Below are 9,956 nucleotides of genomic sequence, written 5' to 3'. Positions count from 1 at the left end.
CTGGGTCTCTCTAGGCCTTAGGAATTCCTTACCATCTCTAAGCCAACCACATTCATCAAGCCCCCATCAACAGGTCAGAGAATAAAGCAGGCAGTGAACGGGGCTGAGTTCACTTGTGAGGTCGGGGGCCAGGCCATAGGCACTAGGTTCCCTTTCCGAGGGGTGTATGTGTGAGTGTGTGTGTGTCTCAAGGGGCTGGCTCCCTACCACCCCTGCCAGGACTATCTGCAGATTCGGAGCTGAGATGCCACTCTGAGGACATCAGAGGCCCAGCATAGAGCTACGTCATCTTTCCTCTCTGGCTGTCCTTTCTACTCCAGCCCCAGTTTGCCATCTGAGTGCCTCTGGCCACCAGCTCCTACCCCTCCAGTCCACCCTGATTTAAGTCAGGCTTTCTCTCATCTCCCTGAGTCTGTCCCAGCCATACATGGGCTTCCAGCCCACCAGACTCTCCCACTTCCCACTTAGGTAGGGCCGGCTGAAGCCCTGGTTCCAGCCCAGCATCACTAAGAGGCTCAGGCAACACTTTCCAGGAATGGCTCTGCAGCCCCTTTCACCCTGGCCAGGCAGGAAACACATAATCCCTCCCTCTGCTGGCAACCTGGAGTTATTGCAGTCTGTGAGCCAGACACTTGATGCCCAACCTCTCTCTCTCTCTCTCTCTCTCTCTCTCTCTCTCTCTCTCTCTCGGGCACATAATAGGCTCTGCCCTCACCTTTGGAAAACTTACAGTAATGAGAAACATCCTCTAAGTTCTCCTGTTTCCTCACCATTTGGCACAAATAGATATTTATTTAGAATCCACAAGAAATCTGATTCTGAAAATAATTAAATTCTCTGGGCTCTCCCTGTGTTGTGCATGGCAGTGTCATATGTGTGACCTTCCTTGGTCACAGAATAGCAGTTGGAAGAGACTTGGAGACCCTCAGACCCTGAGGTTTCCAGCCTGTGCCCAGTGGAGCCCATGTCCAGAGGTGTGAGAGGAAGGACAGAGCTGGAGCAGCCTCGGGTTTGTTTATTCTGTATAAATAAAGCATGAACCTTAACCACAACTCTCCCAGCTCGAGCGTGGGACACATAATTGTGACCCCTACGGCTTTATTCCGGATCTTGTATCCCTCACAGTGGCCACTGGCGAAGTACATGTACTAGAGCTTATAATAAATTCACAATAGCTAGTAGGCACTGAATCAAGTGAGACCATTAAGAAGTGGATATATATTCTTTACAAAGAATAGCAGACCAAACACATGGATATGGAAAGCAAACCCAGCACACTGAAAAACAAGGGAAAAACACATGTCCAACTGCCAAGGGTCCCCCTGGGGATCCCAACTCCGGTGACAGCACAGGCAAGAGCTAAATGCAGGCACAGAAACGAGCAAGTGGGAAGCTAAGCACGCAGGAGCCAGGGCCAGTCACTCAACAGAAACACAGAGGCCCCAGAAAGCCAGCCACGGGGAGCTCCACGGGGTCCCAGGGTGCACGCCAGTGCCGGCAGCGGTGTCTGAGGGTTCTGCCGCCGGGTGCCAGGGTGTCGGCGTGGAGGAAAGTGCCTGATGGGTCAGTCTTCCCCCTCACACCATACAGAAACATGGAGCATGGGGTGCATTCAGAAGGAAAAAATTACCCTACAATGACCATAGATAGCATCATGAAAACTGCACTACCTTTGCTGGTACATGTTTCCTTACAAGGATCTCTACATACATTTACGTTCATTTCTCTCTCGTGATCCAGTGGCTTTTATTTCTAGGACTTTGTCCTATAAAAGATCTGAAGTGTGTGTGTATGTGTGTAGGGGCTGTTATCTGTAAGGTTGTTGACTACAATGTTGTCTATTTCAAAACTGAAATCTATTCATTTCCAAATAGGGAAATGATAGACTGTGGTACATTCATCTTATGCATTAATCAGTCATTAACACCTGCATTATCTACCATTGTAGAAAAGTAGGTTGAAAGCATTAAAAGAATAGATATTAAGCCAGGCATGGTGGTGCATGCTTATAATCCTAGTACTTGGGAAGCTGAGGCAGGAGGGTCACAGGTTTGCAGCCAGCCTCAGCAGCAATTTAGCAAGGCTCTCCATAACTTAGTGAGATCCTATTTCAAAATAAAATGTTAAATAGGGCTGGGGGGTGTGACTCAGATAGAATGCCCCTGGGTTGAACCAGTACCACAAAAAAAGGAAAAATTTTCACAAAAATACTTACAAACATTTGGGGAAAATTAAAATCTCACTAATTAATCCATACATCTCAAAATATCAATAATTTTTGTTTACCTGATTTGGAAAATTTTTCAAAAATAAAACATTTCAATTCAGTATAGATATTAAGAAAATGGTATTTTTATACCTTGTACACAAAGATCCATAAAAGACCAGAAATGCCAAAGACGCTGAATCTTTTCTCAAATCATTCTTTGCAGCCGTCATGATGGCACATTCCTGTAATCTCAGTATTTGGAAGGCTGAAACAGAAGAATCACAGGTTCAAAGCTTCAGCAACTTAGCAAGGCTCTCAGCGACGTAACATGACCCTGTTTCAATTTTTCTTAAAAAACCGGCCATGGTGGCACACACTTCTAACCCCAGTACTTGAGAGGCTGAGACAGGAGAATCACAGGCTCACAGCCAGCCTGTGCTACTTAATGAGGCCCTCAGCAACCTAGTGAGACCCTGTTTCAAAATAAAAAATAAAGTAGGGCTGGAAGTGTAGCTTGAAGGTAGAAAGCCCCTGAGTTCAATATACAGAACCACAAAAAAGTATTTTTTTAACATTGGTCTTGGTGTATAGCTCAGAGGTAGAATGTCCCTTGGTTCAATCCCCAGTAACACACACACACACACACACACACACACACACACACACACACACGACTGAAAGGTTTTGTGCATCCCCCATATACTTTAGGATTCTCCTGGGGTTTGGTCTTTCCTTTGTCACCTGCTGCTCTTCCCTGCAGGGACAAAAACATAGGACAGCTCTTGGTAGGAATGCATCCTGCTCCCCACAGACACCTGTGGTGAGAGGATGTCTCTCCCCAGCCTCATCCTAGCACCGACAAAATGGAAGAACTACTCGATCATCAACAGAGATTTCCCAAGGTGCTCCCAAAATGTCCTCTGAAAAGTGACATTATGAGCCGGGTGTGGTGGTGCACACTTGTAATCCCAGTACTTGGGAGGCTGAGACAGGAGGATCGCACAGGTTCGAAGCCAGCCTTGGCTACTAAATGAGGCTCTCAGCAACTTAGTGAGACCCTGTTTCCAAATAAATATAAAATAGGTCTAGGAGTATAGCCCGGAGGTAGAAAGCTGCTGGGTTTCATCCCCAGTACCACACACACAAAAAAAGTGACGTCAAGCCAGGCGTGGTGGCACAGGCTTGTAATCCCAGTAGTTGGGAGGCTGAGAGAGAAGGATTGCAGGTTTGCAGACAGCCTCAGCTACTTAGTGAGGCCCTTTGCAACTCAGTGAGTCCCTCTTTTAAAATAAAGAATAAAAGATCGTGCTGGGGGTGTAGCTCAGAGGTAGAATGCCCCCTGCGTTTCATCCCCAATATCCCCCCCACACACACACACACACAGTGACATTAAGGTAACCCTAATAAGGAAGGAAACAGTTTAAATAATGTTATATCCATATATGAAGGTGTCCCCACCAAGCTCACCAAATGCACGGGGGGGGGGGCACGTGGAAAGGAATACACCAGTGGCACACACATATGCATATACCACTTTGAATGTCACTATGATGGATAATTACAATGAACCAGTATCAGTATTAAAAAAAAAAAAAAGCCATGAGGATCCAGAGTGCCTCTGCAAAGACATGAGTCTTCTGCAAAGACATGAAGAACTAGATTGGTTATTAACTAGAGCAGAATCAGAGAGAGACTGGGGGATCTGATCCAGCAACAGCTGGCAACTGCCCGCCCAGAGGGTTTGCACTGCCTGTGGTGGCTGTGCAGCCAGGAAGGAGATAGGAAACACCTGGCCTTAATGTCCCAACATCCCAAAGGAGAAAAAACTTAACTGCAGGAAATGTAATAAAACAGTCACAGATAGATGTAACCAGCCATGGATATTGTGAAACAGTATTACTTGTTCAAGTATCACAATTTCAATTAAAAGATTCAAATGTTTAAGAAAGTATGTGCTCCAATGTACCTTATGTGTTCTCTTTTCCACTCAAATGTCCTAACCCCCCCACCCTGTGGAAAACATATTTTTTAAATGTAATGTACCATATACAGACATGAAATCTTCACAAAGTATAAATATATATATATATATATATATATTTTTTTTTTTTTTTTTTTTTTTTTTTTTGGTGGTACTTGGGGTGGAACCCAGAGGCTTTCTACCTCCGGGCTATATTCCCATACCTTTTTATATTTTATTTGGAAACAGGGTCTCACTAAGTTGCTAAAAGCCTCACTAAGTAGCTGAGGCTGGCTTCGAACCCGTGCGATCCTCCTGTCTCAGCCTCCCAAGCATGGGGATTACAAGCGTGCACCACCACGCCCGGCTAAATATATAATTTAAAGACTGACTATAAGGTAAGCACTACATTTTATGTCAAGAAATGCAGGATGACCATTTCAGAAGTCTCTCATGAATCTCCTTCTGGTGAAAAGACGCTCTCTGCCCTCCAGTCCCAGAGTTAAATATTATTTTGACCTGTGGTCGCCATTTTCTTGGTTTTTTGGTTTTTTTTTTTACATTTCTCAGGTGTGTATGCATTTCTATCGATATAGTTTCACTTTGTCTAGTTTTGAACACTATATAAATAAAATCATATTAAACGTAGTCTTCTTGGGTTCTGTCTACACATATCTGTGTGATTCCGTCAGGTAACTGCCTGAGACAAGCATTCAGTTATTTTCATAGTTACACAATGCTCCTTTATGTGAATATACCCTGCCTTCAAGAACAGTACTCAAGAACAGTGAGTCTAATTGTGGGCCACAGAGGAGAAATCCCAGTACTGTACTCCCTGGGACTTGACCCAGTGGGGGAGGGGCGGTGGCAGAGATATCACACCAGAGGAGAACGTGCAACCTGACACCCCCCACAGTCTAAAGCAGCCTCTATCGACTCTCTGTTCCCAGTGCAGGGCTATCATAAATAATACTGCTAAAGCCTTTTTGGACAAATATCTAATAGAAATCCATGTACGTTTCTCTAGGGTATTCACCCAGGAGTGGGTGGTAGAACCCGTATCTCACTGTATTTTAAACTGGTGCTTTCCTGCTACCTAGTGAGAATAACACCTTTTTATAGGGTTTATTGGTTATTTGGATTTTTTTTGTTTGAGATATGACTATTAAAGTTTCTTGCCTATTATTTTATTTAATTGGCTAATTTTTCATACTATCTTTTGAAGTTCGGGGGGCGGGGGGGTTGCTGGGGATTGAACCCAGGGGCATTCTACTGCCAAGCTACAACACCAGCCCTATTTTTTTATTCTTTATTTATTTTAAAACATAAGGTCTCACTAAGTTGCGATGGCCTTACTAGTAGCTAAGGCAGGCCATGAACTCGAATCCTCCTGTCTCAGCCTCCCAATACTGGGATTACAAACGTGTGCCACCACATCCAGTTTATTAAAGTTCTTTATAATCTGAATTTAAGTTCTTCATTGATTACGTGTTCCAAGTGTCTTTACCCACTCTACCAAAGACATTTGTTTCTCTCAATTTTAATATACCAAATTAATCAGTCCTTTTCTTCATGATCAATACTTTTACATGCAATATCTAAAATCTTTTTCTATCATGAGAATATTGTTATGTTTTCATTTTTTATTCACACTTAGATCTATAACGTACCTAGAATGAATTTTGGACGTGGTATAAGATATAAAGTCAGGCTTATAATTTTTCCACATTGAAAATATGGATCCCGGGACTTCCGGGAAGATGGCGACCGAGAAAAGCGGGGCTTAAGAGCCCCGCTAACAACCAATCTCTATTACCACAAAATCAGCGCCTTTCATAGCCAGAAAACACCATCACCAGAAACAAAAAAATCACCAGGATCCAGAGAGAAAGTGGGCTGAGAACAGAGCTCAGAGCCACAGAGGAGATAACCGGCCTCACGCCCGAGGACGCGGCAGCAGCGCCATACTGCCGACAGCAGCGGCAAATTCACCGGACGGCTACAGCAAGCCGAGGTGAGCCACTGCGGAACAGCCAGGCGGGATTTCTCGCTGCAGGTAAAATCTAAAGCTCCCAGTGGCTGAGCTCAGCACACGCCGCAGGGATTCAGAGTGGAAATCAAAACCAAGAAGAAATACGCCAGCCTCACGGCCGAGGGCGTGGCAGCGGCGCCATATTGCCACCGGCGGCAGCAGCAGAGAATTCACCGAATCCAGTACAGCTACATCTGCGTACTCAAGAACAGTGAGTCTAATTGTGGGCCACAGAGGAGAAATCCCAGTACTATACTCCCTGGGACTTGACCCAGTGGGGGAGGGGCGGTGGCAGAGATATCACACCAGAGGAGAACGTGCAACCTGGCACCCCCCACAGTCTAAAGCAGCCTCTATCGACTCTCTGGGTCGGAGACTCTGTGATACAACCAAGTAAAGGAGTAGTGGGGTCTGAAATACTACTGACTCGAGATCCAGAACACCTTAAGTGAAGTCATAGTGACCCAAGGGAAGAACCCAGAGAAGGCACAAACTTCCGAAATCATGGGAAAGAGGAATAACACTGGAGCAATGAATGCTCACAACCCCACAACATCAGAACCCGATAAAACAGAAAATCAGAGATTTCTAGAAGATCAAATCAGGAAAATAACTAGAAATAATAGAGGTGCTTCGAAAAGAACTCAGAGAGAGCCAAAAAGAGATAAAGGATGCAATTAATGAAGTAAAGGCCTCAATTCAAAGCACAAACAACCGATTAGACCACATGGAGAATAGAATCTCGCTCTTAGAAGATGAGCAATCCAAAAATGAACGCATAGTTTCTAATCTAGAAAAAAATATCCGACAGCAGGAATCTGATATTGAAGAAATATGGGCCCATTTTAAGAGAGCTAACCTAAGAATAATTGGAATAGAAGAGGGAAAAGAAGGTGAAACCAAAGGGATCAACAATCTCTTCAAGGAAGTAATAGCAGAAAATTTTCCAAACATAGAGCAAGAGGTTGATACACAGGTCCAGGAAACTTATAGAACTCCCTTTAGACAGGATCGGAGAAGAGGATCCCCACGCCACACAATTGTCAAAATGACCAATATGGAAGCCAAGCAGAGAATCTTAAAGGCAACAAAAACAAAGGGCCAAGTGACATTCAGAGGCAAACCAATTAGAATCACTCCAGACTTCCCAAACCAAGTCATGAGAGCCAGAAGGGCTTGGAGTAACATATTCCAAACTCTGAAAGAAAACAACTTCCAGCCAAAAATTTCCTACCCAGCAAAACTTTCTATCAAATTAGATGGAGAAATAAGAAGCTTCCATGACAAACAGAAACTGAAGGAATTTATGTCTTCAAAACCAGCGCTAGAGAAAATACTCAAAGAGATTAACTACAAAGAAGAAATAGGTAACACACACCAGAACCAGAGAAACAAGAGTTTCCATCCAACAGTCAACTAAGATTGGTTATCTGTGGAGATTCATTACTTATGTTAGTCTTTTACCTATCTCTAAATGGTATTGTTTGCCTTTATTGTTGTTAATTTTTAGGATTTCTAGTTGGAATATTAATATACCTTCAGATATAGCATTTGGAAATATTTTATCTCATTCTATTAGTAACTGTTAATTCTGTTTACATTGTCTTTGGATATACAATATTTGTTTTTATTTTTTAGGGAGTTTGTATACTCTTCTGTTGCCTGTGCCATTGAAATCATATCCAAGAAATCACTGCCAATTTCAATGTTGTCAGGTTTTATGACCCAGATTTTCTCCTAAAAGTTTATAGTCTTAAGATTTATATTTAGGTCTTTTATCTATTTTGAGTTAATATTTGTATATGGGATTACATAAGGGTCCAACTTTATTCTTTTCCATGTAATTATTATGTTTCAACAATATTTAGTTAAAATATTATTATTTCTACCACCAAATGTTCGTGGAAACCTTGTCAAAAATAACTTGACAACATAGGGAAGAATTTAGCTCTAGGCTTTTATTTAACTCCAATGGTTTATATCTCTGCCTTTAGAATAGTAGTACACTGTTTCAATTATTGTAGCTTTATATGGTTTGAAATCAGAAAATATATATCTTCTAGCTTTGTTCTTTTTCAAGATCGTTTTGGGTATCTAGAGTCCATATTCCATATTAGGATAGATTTTTTCTGAAAAATAAATATATAAATATATGATAGTTTCACCTAAAAAAATAGAAAAAAAAATATTCTCTGGTAAGAAAGAAAGTAATAAGAAATATTGAAATGTTATCTTTAAGTCATCAAAAGCTTGGTATCAGACAAATGAAACTGTTATGTGAGATTATCATTTTTAATTTTGGATAAATTGCTATAATACTATATGTCAACCACTAAGCCAAGCATGGGATGGAGGGATGGGGAGAGAATGGGGTGGGGATCCGGTGGGGGCTGACTGGGCGATGTGTGCATGTATGTCTACAAAAGTTTGTATCCCACTATGATGTATGAATACAGTGCACCAATAAACAAAAAATAACAAGGAATGCAGGAATCCTTGCTGGTAACTTCAAGGTGGCAGAAATTGCTTTTAATAGAAAGACATTGCAATGTACTGTGTATGAACACAACTGTTTACTTTTTTAACAAGTACTTATTGAGTTCTTATTGTGGATTAGATATTATCAAACTTGCAATTTAGCTTCAGAATTTAGATATGAAATAAATACTTAAAAACTCTGAAAAAAAATATGGATCCCTGTAGGATACCATAAGATTTTTATTTTCTGAATATCATTTGTTAGAGAGAAAATAAAAAGTGGTCTGTACAATGATGAAAGATGTAATCTCTTTCACAAATTAAATACCTGTGTGTGTGTGTGTGTGTGTGTGTGTGTGTGTGTCTGTGTCTGTGTGTGTGCATGTGCACACGCACCCATGTTCACACAGGTGTGGAGTCTTTGTTTCTGGTCCATTAGTCTGTCTCTATACCTCATCAGTATAACTTAATCACTATGGATTAATTTGCTAAAGCAAGTCCTCCCGTGTCACTCTCATTCTATTAACAGTGGCCATTTTTATTCTTTAAATATATTTAGAAGCTGAGTATGATGGTGCACACCTGTAATCCCAGCATTTGGGAGGCTGAGACAGGAGGATCCTGGTTCAAGGACAGCCTCAGCCACTACTTAGTAAGGCCCTTTGCAACTCAGTGAGAACCTGTTTCAAAATAAAGGATAAAAAAAAATAGGTCTGGGAGTGTAGCTCAGAGGTAGAATTCCCCCGGGCTCCATCCCTAGTACCACAGAAAAGCCCTGAGTAAAAAGACTTTAAAAAAAAAAAAGTCTTCAACTATCTCATAATTTTTTTTTTTTTTTCGGGTCTGGGGTTGGAACCCAGGGACATTCTACTTCCGAGCTACACCCCCAGACCTATTTTTTATTCTTTATTTTGACACAGTGTCTCGCTAAGTTGCAGCGTGCCTCACTAAGCAGCTGAGGCTGGCTGCAAACCTGAGATCCTCTTGTCTCAGCCTCCCAAGTACTGAGATTACAAACGTGCGCCACCAAACCCGGCTTGTCTTATAATTTTTTCTGAGGGTTTGTGAGGACTCAAGTGACCCAAGAAAGGAATTATCAGTGTCAGAGCCTCATTCTCCCTTTTTCTTTCTCGGGCAGCATCTTCCACCAACTCAGGAGAGTAGCTGCTCAATTCACTTTGGCAATTTCTGGAAAGAAGCGGAGGCGACAGGAACCTCGCAAGGAGCCTGGGGCCAGAGCAGGAGCCAGGCAGACCATCTTTCCTCCCAAACCCTTG

Source organism: Muscardinus avellanarius (assembly GCF_963383645.1).
Source record: "Muscardinus avellanarius genome assembly, chromosome: 12".
Lineage (NCBI taxonomy): Eukaryota > Metazoa > Chordata > Mammalia > Rodentia > Gliridae > Muscardinus > Muscardinus avellanarius.
This window is presented reverse-complemented; position numbering follows the sequence as displayed.